The sequence below is a fragment of the Triticum dicoccoides genome, chromosome 6A (genome assembly GCF_002162155.2).
Source record: "Triticum dicoccoides isolate Atlit2015 ecotype Zavitan chromosome 6A, WEW_v2.0, whole genome shotgun sequence".
NCBI lineage: Eukaryota > Viridiplantae > Streptophyta > Magnoliopsida > Poales > Poaceae > Triticum > Triticum dicoccoides.
Genome location: NC_041390.1, coordinates 85,529,808 through 85,543,680, shown reverse-complemented (window position 1 = coordinate 85,543,680; position 13,873 = coordinate 85,529,808). Strand labels below are relative to the sequence as shown.

The window sequence follows — 13,873 nt, the reverse complement described above, 5'->3', positions numbered from 1 at the left end:
TTGAACAACATCAACGCCCACAACTACTTTTTGTTCTACTTGTGCAAAGAATCTACGCAATAGACCTAGCTCATGATGCCACTGTTGGGGAACGTAGCAGAAATTCAAAATTTTCCTACGTATCACCAAGATCTATCTATGGAGAAACCAGCTACGAGTAGAAGGAGAGTGCATCTACATACCCTTGTAGATCGCTAAGCGGAAGCGTTCAAGTGAACGAGGTTGATGGAGTCGTACTCGTCGTGATTCAGATCACCGATGATCAAGTGCCGAACGCACGGCACCTCCGCGTTCAACACACGTACAGCCCGGTGACGTCTCCCACGCCTTGATCCAGCAAGGAGAGAGGGAGAGGTTGAGGAAGACTCCGTCCAGCAGCAGCACAACGGCGTGGTGGTGGTGGAGGAGCGTGGCAATCCCGCAGGGCTTCGCCAAGCACCATGGGAGAGGAGGAGTAGGGAGAGAGGTAGGGCTGCACCAAGAGGGAGAGAACTCATGTGTTATGGGCAGCCCTAGGCCTCACTATATATAGGGGAGAGGGGGGGCTGCGCCCCCTTTAGGGTTTCCCACCCCCAAGGGGTGCGGCCAGCCCTAGATGGCAAAGGGGAGGCGGCCAAGGGGGTTGAGGAGAGGGAGGCGCACCAATATGGGCCTTAAGGCCCATCTGGACTAGGGTTTGCCCCCTCCCACTCTCCCTTGCGCCTTGGCCCCCTTGTGGGGGGCGCACCAGCCCTCCTAGGGGCTGGTCCCCTCCCACACTTGGCCCACGCAACCTTCTGGGGCAGGTGGCCCCACTTGGTGGACCCCGGGACCCTCCCGGTGGTCCCGGTACAATACCGATATCGCCCGAAACTTTTCCGGTGACCAAAACAGGACTTCCCATATATAAATCTTTACCTCCGGACCATTCCGGAACTCCTCGTGACATCCGGGATCTCATCTGGGACTCCGGACAACATTCGGTTACCACATACAAGCTTCCTTTATAACCCTAGCGTCATCGAACCTTAAGTGTGTAGACCCTACGGGTTCGGGAGACATGCAGACATGACCGAGACGTTCTCCGGTCAATAACCAACAGCGGGATCTGGATACCCATGATGGCTCCCACATGTTCCACGATGATCTCATCGGATGAACCACGATGTCAAGGACTTATTCAATCCCGTATTCAATTCCCTTTGTCTATCGGTATGTTACTTGCCCGAGATTCGATCGTCGGTATCCAATACCTTGTTCAATCTCGTTACCGGCAAGTCACTTTACTCGTTCCGTAACACATCATCCCGTGATCAACTCCTTGGTCACATTGCGCATATGATGATGTCCTACCGAGTGGGCCCAGAGATACCTCTCCGTTTACACGGAGTGACAAATCCCAGTCTCGATCCGCATAAAACAATAGATACTTTCGGAGATACCTGTAGTGCACCTTTATAGTCACCCAGTTACGTTGTGACGTTTGATACACCCAAAGCACTCCTACGGTATCCAGGAGTTACACGCTCTCATGGTCAAAGGAAGAGATACTTGACATTGGCAAAGCTGTAGCAAACGAACTACACGATCTTTTGTGCTAGTCTTAGGATTGGGTCTTGTCCATCACATCATTCTCCTAATGATGTGATCCCGTTATCAACGACATCCAATGTCCATAGCCAGGAAACCATGACTATCTGTTGATCACAACGAGCTAGTCAACTAGAGGCTCACTAGGGACATATTGTGGTCTATGTATTCACACGTGTATTACGATTTCCGGATAATACAGTTATGGCATGAATAAAAGACAATTATCATGAACAAGGAAATATAATAATAATACTTTTATTATTGCCTCTAGGGCATATTTCCAACAACCATAGGCTAGCTTCTAGGGTTTAGCCTCCTTGATCTCGTGGTAGATCTACTCTTGTACTACCCATATCATCAATATTAATCAAGCAGGAGTAGGGTATTACCTCCATCGAGAGGGCCCGAACCTGGGTAAAAAACATCGTGTCCCTTGTCTCCTGTTACCATCCGGCCTTGACGCACAGTTCGGGACCCCCTACCCGAGATCCGCCGGTTTTGACACCGACATTGGCCCCTCCCGCCTTTCCCTCCTCATGAGAGAAAGGAAAGGGGAAGGGTTGACCCCTCCCGCCTTTCCCTCCTCATGAGAGAAAGGAAAGGGGGATCGCCACCTCCCCCTGCCTTCCTCCCGCACACAAAAAAGGAAGGGGGTGGCTTGGTGCAGGAGCCCAAGTGGGATTTGGCCCCACTTGGGGTGCCTCCTGGCTGCCTCCCCTATATGTGTGGGGGGGGGCACACATAATGACGACAATCTCTTAGCCGTGTGTGGCGCCCCTCTGCATAGTTTCGTCCCTCGGTCATATTTTCATAGTGCTTAGGCGAAGCCCTACGGAGATAGCATCACCACCACCATCACCACGCCGTCGTGCTGCCCGAACTCATCTACTACTTTGCTCGTCTTGCTAGATCAAGATGGTGAGGACGTCACTGAGATGAATGTGTGCTGAATGCAGAGGTGTCGTACATTCGGTATTTGATCCGTTGGATTGCGAAGAAGTTCGACTACATCAACCACGTTAACAAACGCTTCCTCTTACGATCTACGAGGGTACGTAGACACACTCTCCCCTCTCGTTGCTATGCATCTCCATTTATAGATCTTGCGTGTGTGTAGAAATTCTTTTGTTTTCCAAGCAACATTTCCCAACAAATATTTATATTAATGCTATGGTTGGGTTTTACCTTAATGAACGTTATTAGTTGCGGATGCTTGCTAATAGTTCCAATCATAAGTGCATAGAGTTTCAAGTAAGGGATGACATTCTAGCAGTGGCCTCTCCCACATAAAAACTTGCTATCAGTCTAGTAACGTAGTCAATTGCTGAGGGACAATTCCACAAATCCTACCACCACTAATCAATAGTCATTTTGATAAGTTAATTGTTTCCTTATTTAAAAAGCACCTAACTTTTATTTTCACGATCTTTAGTATCTTACAAACTTACCCCTTCATACCTACAAAAGTACTTCCAGTTTTATTCTTGTTCTAGGTAAAGCAAACGCAAAGTGTGCGTAGAGTTGTATCCGCGGTCGATAGAACTTGAGGGGATATTTGTTGTACCTTTAGCTCCTTGTTGAGTTTGACACTCTTATTTATTGAAAAATGCTACAAACGATCCCCTATACTTGTGGGTTATCAGACATCAAAAATGCATTCCTTAACGGGTTTCTTAAAGAAGTGTTGTATATGATGCAACCAGAAGGTTTTGTCGATCCTAAAGGTCCTAACGAAGTGTGCAAACTGCAGCGATCCATCTATGGACTGGTGCAAGCATCTCGGAGTTGGAATATATGCTTTGATGAGGTGATCAAAGCATTTGGTTTTATACAGACTTAAGGTGAAGCATTTATTTACAAGAAAGTGAGTGGGAGCTCTATAGCATTCCTAATATTATATGTGGATGACATATTATTGATTGGAAATGATATAAAATTTCTGGCATAAAAGGATATTTTAATAATAACTTTTCAATGAAAGTCCTCAGTGAAGCTGCTTACATATCGGGCATCAAGATCTATAGGGATATATCAAGACGCTTAATAGGACTTTCACAAAGCACATACCTTGACAAAGTTCTGAAGAGGTTCAAAATGGACCAGTCAAAGAAAGGGTTCTTGCCTGTGTTGCAAGGTGTGAAATTGAGTCAGACTCAAAGTCCGACCATGGCAGAAGATAGAGAGAGAATGGAAGGCATTCCCTTTGCCTCAGCCATAGGTTCTATAATGTATGTAATGCTGTGTATGAGACCTGACGTGTGCCTTGCCATAAGTCTGGCTGGGAGGTACCAAAGTAATCCAGGATTGGATCACTGGACAGCGGTCAAGAATATCCTTAAGTACCTGTAAAGGACCAAGGATATGTTTCTCGTTTATGGAGGTGACGAAGATCTCGTCGTAAAGGGTTACGTCGATGCCAGCTTTGACACAGATCCATATGACTCTAAGTCGCCAACTAGATATGTATTTATATTGAATGGTGGAGCTGTCAGTTGGTGCAGTTTCAAGCAGAGCGCTATGGCGGGATCTACATGTGAAGCGGAGTACATAGCTGCTTCGGAAGCAGCGCATGCAGTAGTCTGGTTGAAGGAGTTCATATCTGATCTGGGTGTAACACCCAGTGCATCGAGTCCAATGACAATCTTTTGTGACAACACTGAAGCAATTGCCTTAGCCAAGGAGTCTAGGTTTCACAAGAGAACCAAACACATCAAGCGACGCTTCAACTCCATTCGTGAAAAGTTCAAGGATGGGGACATAGATATTTGCAAAATACATACGGATCTAAATGTGGCAGACCCGTTGATTAAACCTCTTCCGCAGGCAAAACATGATCAACACCAAGACTCCATGGGTGTTAGATTCATTACTATGTAATCTAGATTATTGACTCTAGTGCAAGTGGAAGACTATAGGAAATATGCCCTAGAGGCAATAATAAAGTGGTTATTATTATATTTCCTTAATCATGATAAAGGTTAGTTGTTCATGTTATAATTTTATTGATCGGAAACTTAAATACATGTGTGAATACATAAACAAAATACCAAGTCCCTAGTAAGCCTCTACTAAACTAGCTCGTTGATCAAAAGATGGTTAAGGTTTCCTAACCATAGACATGGGTTGTTGATACATCCCTTTTGCATCATATTTACCTACTATTATTTATAATGTTTTTATGCATAATAATTCTTTTTGGAGTAATTCTAATTCCTTTTCTCTCATAATATCCAAGGTTCACACAAAGAGGGAGAATTCCGGCAGCTGGAAATCTGGACCTGGAAAAGCTACATCAGGCTACCTATTCTGCACAACTCCAAATGAGCTGAAAACTTCACGAGGAATTTTTATGGAATAAAAAAGAAATACTGGAGCAAATAACTACCGAAGGGGTGCCACCTGGTGAGCACAAGACACTAGGGCGCACCTGGCCCCTAGGCGCGCCCTGGTGGGTTGTGCTGAACCCAACCCACCTTCGGTGCCCATCTTCTAGTATATAAGTCATTTTGACCTAGAAAAAATAAGGAGAGGACTTTCGGGACGAAGCACCTCCGTCTTGAGGCGGAACTTGGGTAGGAGCACTTTTGCCCTCCGGCGGAGTGATTCCGCCGGGGAACTTCCCTCCCGGAGGGGGAAATCATCATCATCATCATCACCAACAACTCTCCCATCTCGGGGAGGGCAATATCCATCAACATCTTCAAAAACACCATCTCCTATCAAACCCTAGTTCATCTCTTGTGTTCAATCTTTGTACCGGAACTATAGATTGGTACTTGTGGGTGACTAGTAGTGTCGATTACATCTTGTAGTTGATTACTATATGGTTTATTTGGTGGAAGATTATATGTTCAGATCCAATATGCTATTTAATACCCCTCTGATGTTGAGCATGATTATCGTTTGTGAGTAGTTACTTTTGTTCTTGAGGTCATGGAGAAATCATGTTGCAAGTAATCATGTGAATTTTATATGTGTTCGATATTTTGATGGTATGTATGATGTGATTCCCTTAGTGGTGTCATGTGAACGTCGACTACATGACACTTAACCATATTTGGGCCTAAGGGAATGCATTGTGGAGTAGTTATTAGATGATGGGTTGCGATAGTGACAGAAGCTTAAACCCTAGTTTATGCGCTATTCTGAAAGGGACCGATTGGATCCAAAAGTTTAATGCTATGGTTAGAATTTATTCTTAATACTTTTCTCGTAGTTGCGGATGCTTGCAAGGGGGTTAATCATAAGTAGGAGGTTTCTCAAGTAAGAACAGCACCTTAGCACCGGTCTGCCCACATATCAAATTATCAAAGTAGCAAACACAAATCAAACCAACATGATGAAAGTGACTAGATGAAATTTCCGTGTACCCTCAAGAACACTTTGCTTATCATAAGAGACCTTTTTGACCTGTCCTTTGCCTCATAAGGATTGGGCTACCTTGCTGCACTTTTGCTACTATTATCGTTACTTTCTCGTTATAAATTATCTTGCTATCAAACTACCTGTTACTTATAATTTTAGTGCTTGCAGACATAACCTTGCTGAAAACAACATGTCATTTCCTTGTGCTCCTCGTTGGGTTCGACACAATTACTTATCGAAAGGACTATGATTGATACCCTATACTTTTGGGTCATCAAGGCTCTTTTCTGGCGCCGTTGCCGGGGAGTGAAGCGCTCTTGGTAAGTGGAAATTGGTAAGGAAAAATTATTATTACATGCTGAAATTTACTGTCACTTGTTACTATGGAAAACAATCCTTTGAGGGGTTTGTTCGGGGTATCTTCACCCCGACCGGAGCCACAATTAGTCACCCCAAAACCTACTGCACCTACTGAAAATATTGAATATGAAATTCCTTCAGGTATGATAGAACAACTGCTAGCTAATCCTTATGCAGGAGATGGAACCAAACATCCTGATATGCACTTGATATATGTGGAAGAAATTTGTGTTTTATTTAAGCTTGCAGGTTTACCCGGAGATGAAGCTAAGAAGAAGGTTTTCCGTTTATCTTTGAATGGAAAAGCATTGGCATGGTATAGGCTATGCAATGATATTGGATCTTGGAATTGTTATCGATTGAGATTAGAGTTTCATCAAAAAAATTATCCTATGCATCTAGTTCATCATGATCGGAATTACATATATAATTTTTGGCCTCGTGAAGGAGAAAGTATCGCTCTAGCTTGGGGAGGCTTAAGTCAATGTTATATTCATGCCCCAATCATGAGCTCTTGAAAGAAATTATCATTCAGAATTTTTGTGCTCGGCTTTCTCATGATCATCGATCCATGCTCGATACTTCTTGTACTGGTTCTTTTATGAAGAAGACTATTGATTTCCGGTGGGATCTTTTAGAAAGAAATTAAATGCAACTCTCAAGATTGGGAATTCGACGAAGGTAAAGAGTCAAGTATTAAGCTTAAGTTTGATTGTGTTAAATCTTTTATGAATACCGATGCTTTTCAAAAGTTTAGCACTAAATATGGACTTGACTCTGAGATAGTAGCCCCCTTTTGTGAATCTTTTGCTACCAAAGTTTTAAATTGCCGGCTATTGTGGCCCTATTTGCCCGCCATAGTGGTCAGAAAAGCTAGGGGCAACGCAATGTCATTTTTTGGCGCTACAGGAACTGAACCACAAAAGGCCGCAATTAGCCAATTATAGCCACTATTTCCTGGAAAAGAGTGTGCCACTATTACAAGTTTGGGCCACAAGGGAGTACGCTCAGTACGGGAATCCTGGGCCTTTTCAGAATCATTGCATAGAGGCCCAAAAAGGAGCTATAAAAGAGCCGAGCAGTAACCCTAACAAAGCAAAACATCGACGCCGCTTCCCCGATCTATATCTCTGGCGACGGTGCACGACGGGGAGCTTGCAACACGGATGTGAAGAAGAATTGAAGGACCATGTCTCAGCTGGAGTCAAAGATTCAGGGAGGCAAGTTTCCTAGTCTGTATTTCCATTAGTTCATCTTCTATTATCTCAGTTAGTATCTCTTCTAATCGCATATGTAGATAGATTGTTCCAAGTAGAGGGAACGTAAGTTTATATTCCAATAGAAGAGAAACGTATTTTACGTATTAATGTTCTAAAATCTAAGAAGTTTAATGTTCCACCTCCTGGATCAATCTGAAAGCTAACAAGTAGCATATTATTATTTTCAGTAGATTATACATTCTAGGTAGATTATCAATCAAATAAACCGTGGCAAATCTCCACTGCTTCAATAACAATTTACAATTTTAGATGTTTCTGAATCTAAGTAATTAATTGTCACATATATAATCTGCTTCTTCCTTAATTAAGATAGATTAATTATCAATCATATAGGTCATCTATAGTAGTGTAGGTTAATGAAATTATTTTGTACGTTTTCTGTAGGTGATTCAGTAACCCAAACACAAGCAAGGCAAGCAATAATGTCCGATGACCCTGCATATGCATACTGTTTTGCCCCAGATGTGAACAAGAAGTACCATTTGCAGTGCAATTTTTGTGACAAGCTATTGAAAGGTGGAATTACTAGAATGAAGTGCCATCTTGTTTGCATTAGTGGCTTCAATGCTGTTAAATGTAAGAAGGTTCCAGCTAATGTGAGGGAAGAGATTATTGCTTTTCTTACGAAGAAGAGTGGTGACAAGCAAAAGAAGAAGGATGAAGTGCAAAGGGTTCGATCTGCAATTAATATAGGGAACTCAGATGATGAAAGGGGTAGTGGGGATGATTCTGACTATGAGAGGAATGATGTTGTGTTGCTGAAGTCAGCAAGAGGCAGTGGGATGATTAGCTCTAGAGCTGTGCTTGGTAGTCGCAGTGCCACTATTGATTAGTTTTACAAGACATCATCTATAGAAGAGTCTGTTTGCAATAAGCAAAAGGATTCAATGTTAGCCAGAAGGTGCAATCAAAATTGTCAACTATGAAAAGAGAAGATAAAAGGGACAGAGTCTACGAGTATATTTGCTAGTTTTTCTATGAAGCTAGCATTCCTCACAACATTGTCACCCTCCCTAGCTTTGCTCATATGCTTGATGCCATCGGACAGTTTGGCATGGACTTAAGAGGGCCTAGTCCATATGAGATGAGTGGACCATTTTTGCAGAAGAGGAAATAGAAGGTGCTGGATGGATTCAAGAATCATAAGGAATCATGGGAGCTCACAGGTTGCACGGTTATGACTGATGCCTGGACAGATAAGAAGGGTAGGGGAGTAATGAACTTACTTGTGCATAGTGCTCATGGTGTTTGCTTTATTGATTCAGTGGACTGCTCCAGTGACAAAAAAGATGGCAAATACATATTTGACATGGTGGACAAATGCATAGAAGATATAGGTGAAGAACATGTTTTTCAAGTGGTCACTAATAATGCTAGTGTGAATGTATCAGCAGCTAGTATGCTAATAGCAAAAAGACCATCCATGTTTTGGAATGGATGTGTTGCTCACTACTTAGATCTCATGCTGGAGGTGTTGGGGAACGTAGTAATTTCAAAAAAAATCCTACGCACATGCAAGATCCATCTAGGTGAGGCATAGCAATGAGAGGGGAAGAGTATTTCCACATACCCATGTAGACCGAAAGCGGAAGCGTTATGAAACGCGGTTGATGTAGTCGAACGTCTTCGCGATCCAACCGATCAAGTACCGAACGTATGGCACCTCCGTGATCTGCACACGTTCAGGCCGAGGGAGAGTTTCGTCAGCACGACGGCATGATGACGATGATGATGAAGTTACCGATGCAGGGCTTCGCCTAAGCCTACAACGATATGACCAAGGTGGAAATCTGTGGAGGGGGGCACCAAACCCGGCTAAAAAATCAACTTGTGTGTCTATGGGGTGCCCCCTCCCCCGTATATAAAGGGGTGGAGGAGGGGGCCGGTCGGCCACCTTGGGCGCGCCCCCAAGGGGGGAATCCTACTCCTACTAGGAGTAGGTTCCCCCCTTTCCTAGTCCTACTAGGAGGGGGAAGGAAGGGAGAGAGGGGAGGACGGAAAGGGGGCCGGCCCCCTTCCCCATTCGGATTGGGCTAGGGGGCGCTGCCGGATTACGGGTTCTAGCAAAACCCTTGAGGTTCGAACACTGGGGTGCGCACGAAGATTTCTCTCCCCCTAGCTCACACTCTCACCATGATCTCAAAGCCTAGCTCGCCGAACCCGAGGAACAAGGGACACAAGAGTTTATATTGGTTCGGGCCACCGATGTGGTGTAATACCCTACTCCAGTGTGGTGTGGTGGATTTCCTTGTAGGCTGGGGATGATAAGTACAAGGGAAGAACAACCTCCTGAGGAGAGGCGTTCTCGAGCTCGATGAGCTTGCGTGGTTGCCTTGGTGGAATGGATCCAGTCCAAGATCCGTCGATCAGATGACCTGCCTCCTACGGTGGTGGCTAGTCCTATTTATGGAGGCCCTGGTCCTCTTCCCAAATATTAGGCGAGAAGGGATCCCACAATGGCCAATTTGAAGGGGGACAACTAGTACAAGTTATCCTAACAAAAGGTGGTCTTCGCCTGCCAAAGGCTCTGGTGGTGACGCCGTCGTGGGCTCCGTGATGACCTCTGTCCTGCCGTCCTGCTGGTCTTCGTCTCGTTGCACCGATATGGAAACCTTTGCCTGATGCCTCGGGACTCCTCGCCTGCACCTGCCTCTTTAGCACCAAAGAGGCAACTGGTACTCTGCGCCCGTTGGCGCCCTCCTGGCCTTGGTCATCATGGCTCATGTCACAGAAACCTCACGAGGTGCCCCTGGCCTTGGTCTCTCCGCTCCTCGCGAGCCAGCCTAGTGAGGCTGCCCCTGAGGAGGACTTGTGTCGTCCGCCTCGTGAGGCTTGGCCCCTTGCGAGGGCCTTGAGTGTTTGTTGGTGAAGATGGGTCGTACCAGGCCATTGGTGGAGCCACGCCCTGGGCCGCAGGAAGGCAAGTCTGGGGACCCCCGTTCCCAGAACGCTGCCAGTAGCCCCCGGGCCCAAGGCGTGCTCGTACTTGGCTTCGCGGCGAAGCCAAGGGTCAAGTGCGGAGCGCCTTGGGCCCCCGATAGCTTGCGGCCTTGATTTACACGTGGCGATTGACCGGTCATGGGCGTCTCCGCTTCCCCACACTGCCTCGGCAACTGCCCGACTTGACGAGTCCCTGTTGCATGCAAAAAAAGGTCATCATTACCTTAGATTGTGGAGGCCGGTGGTTGGCTTGGCTATAAATGAGGGGAGGAGCAGGGCCCCTGTTGCTCGTCTCTTCCTCCACTCCGCTCGCTTCTTCTTCTTCCTCATTGCTCCGCCGCCTTGCAACAGCACCCATGGCACCGATTCAGAGGTTCTCCACTGCTGAAAAGGGGAAAGCTCCCCGCGAATAGCTTGGGCTGCTCCCGCCGAAGAAGAGGCTCGCTTGCTCGCGTGATGTCGTTGTGATGCCGGAGGTGACGAGTCCTTGGCACGAACGGCCTCCCCCGGCTATCCGCTGTCTTTGTACGCCCAGGCAGAGGGCTCCGAAGGAGGAGGCAGGGACCGAAGCCCCTCGCGCTACGGCCGTAGTGTCCATGCAGTGGTGGCGCGCGCTGCCTCCCCGCGAACCCATGACGAGGGCTCCTCGCATGAACTCGTGGTGCTAGCGGCGATGCCACCATGCACGTGGATCCAGTTCCCGCTATTCTTCACCGAAGAGATGCCACCGAGAGGGCCACTAGAGTTGTGGTTGCAGCATGCTGGGTGCGACACCCCGGCGACGAGGGTGGAGGTTGAGCTCGTCTCTCCAGGAAAGGTCTTCATGACCCGCAGATAGGTGAGGTCGCTCGCATCTGTCGTGTGGAGGGGGCGCTCGCCATCCATTTCATGTACGACGGTGCCTCCACGCTGTTCTTCAAGGTCTTCGACGAGAAGGGCAATCGCCTGGAATGTTGCCCTGGAGGGGCCATCAGGACGGTGCGGCGACAGGCGCTCAGCCCGCCCTTGAACCTGCCGACAGCGCCTCCAGCAGCAGCGACAGCTCATGGGGGTCCAACGAATCTCCCGAGCCTAACGAGACTCCGGAGACGAGGAACGACAGCTACGTGCTCCCGATCTCGCACCGTGCCCGGAGCGCAGCAGTGGCGTCCGCCCGTCGCCGCCGTTGATCTCGATGGGGTTGGCATCGGCCTCCCGTGGCCAACTGTTGATGATGGCGTCGGTGGTGACGCCTATAAATAGGGCTCCTAGAAACCTTCTTCTTTTGTTCCCTGCGAGGAGTCGAGATGAACCCCATGGGGGCGTGTAAAGGATCTGTAGTGTCTTTTGTTAATATTTTCCTTATTAGGAAGATCTACGACTGCATGTCTTGCTTTAGCTCAGTCCCCCCTTTCCAACCTCGCGGTAGCTTAGTGCTCTACGCCAACAGGTCCCGGTCCACAGGTAGGCTACAACCATCGCTGGTATGCCAGGTCGCGATGCCATGGTCAAGGCCAGGAGGTGAGCGGCCCGAGGTCTAGTAAGAGCTCCTGAGGCGCGATGCTCAAGAGGTCCCCTTTAGTGTGCAAGTAACCACCTGAAGGTAGAAAAGGAAGGCGGCATTGCCGCAGCAAGGCTGCAAGAGATGGGAATCATGTGTCGTAGCACTTGGCTGATCCGAGTGCGAGACTTATCTTAGCGGTCCAAAGTCGATTCCTTGTGCCGCGCCAGCTTCGTGCGTCAACTGGGTCAGGCTCGCGTGAGCTTCTCCCTCCTTTCACGTCCTTCTATGTGCTCTGCGTCCCCGGGTCCCGGCCCTCGAGCGAGCTCAGCCGCCGCTGGTATGCCAGGCCGTGATGCCATGGTTAAGGCCAGGGGGTAAGGGCTGGAGAGCCAGTACGAGTTCCTGAGTCGCGATGCTCAGGAGCCCCCCTTTAATGTGCAAGCGAATTGTGAGAAAAAATAAGGAGCTTGCGGTGCCACCCGCCATCAGCCTCCGGAGGTTCCTCCAGGTTAGCGCGAGGGAGGAACACAGTTTGCAACCGCGCTTGCCGGTCTACCACTGGTTGTTCCGCAAGAAGATGAAGGCACTGAGGGCCTAGTGAGGTGACATGCGCGGGGCGTGCCGCGAGCCAGAGCTCGACCGCTCAGATTTGTCAGCGTTGCAGGGACGGACCTGAGCACAAGTGCCGTGCTAGCATGAGTAGCCCCCGTTGCGGGATGAGCAGGGAGGCGATGGGCAGCATGGGTGGCCGTGATGGATAATAGGCAAGCATGTGATAATCATGAAATGACTCAGGCAGAGAGGCAGGTTAGCTCAGATAGATGCAAGAACGATACATGCCACTGGGACGTACCCGAGCGGCTTGGGGATGATGTAGCCCGAGGGGCGCCCCCAGCAGGGTAAGCTAAAGATGCAAAAGGATACACATCACAGGGACAGACTCGTGCAACTTGGGGATAATGCAACCCGAGGGGCGCCCCCAACTGAATGAACTGGAAAGAGTCACCTGATACCGTAGCTGGAGTGGTGTTGGAGTAGCTGAAGGTGCGCGCTGAAGGAGTCGTTCCTCACGAGCTGCCAGGGCCCTGAGCCTTAGGAGGCTTCGGGGGCTCCGATGGTTCCTTGAGGACCGTCACCACCTCTTCCAGGAAAGCGTGATGCCTGGCCTCCTGAGCCGCCTGAATGCTCCCCAGGTGGCACTGGAAGGTGACAACCGTGTTTGGCAAGCCAAACAGCATGCAAACGTAGCTGTGAGGTGGACCCTCGCACCGACCAATGCGCAAAGGCCAGAAGCGCTCTTGAGATGCGGCCCTGTTGAGCCCTGGAATGTCGATGTAGACGCGTAGCCCGCTGTCCTCGCCAGGATGGGGAGCTACGCCAGGTGGTGGGTGGCGGTCACCACGTATGGCCCTTGCCTCTTGAAGCTCCTGGGTCGCCTTGACGATGAATTCCTGAGCATCGGACGCTCCTCGCCCAGAGCCCTCCTGAGGGAAACGTGCAGCGAAGCATGCCTCCACATGGTGCCTGAGCGCCTCCCTCATGATGTTGGCTAGGTCCGAGGCCCTCCAGAAGAGAGCCCCCGAGCCTTGCCCGATGAGTGTGTCGGGCGCGCCTTCCTATGCGAGGGAGGGAGGCGCCCCTGCTGCGGGCGCGGATCCTGAGGTGGTGCCGCTAGAGATGCCACTCTCCCGAGGCCCTGGTGGAGTAGCTGCTTCTTGTCTTGGGGATGGCCTCGGGAGGGTACGGGGTTCCTTCATTGTCGGGGTCTTCGATTGCAGCGGCTTGGAAGGCGCGCTCAAGGGAGGACACTGCATCTCTTTCTTTGCAAGGGGCCATGATGAGTCCGCCGCTCCCTGGCATCTTTAGGACGTTG

At 48.7% G+C, this 13,873-nt stretch overlaps 1 pseudogene; it reads left to right on the top strand.

The window, feature by feature from the left end:
- The window catches only part of LOC119315689, a 177,846-nt pseudogene extending 169,873 nt beyond the window's left edge, over nucleotides 1-7,973 (top strand).
- The last annotated feature ends 5,900 nt before the right edge of the window (nucleotides 7,974-13,873 follow it).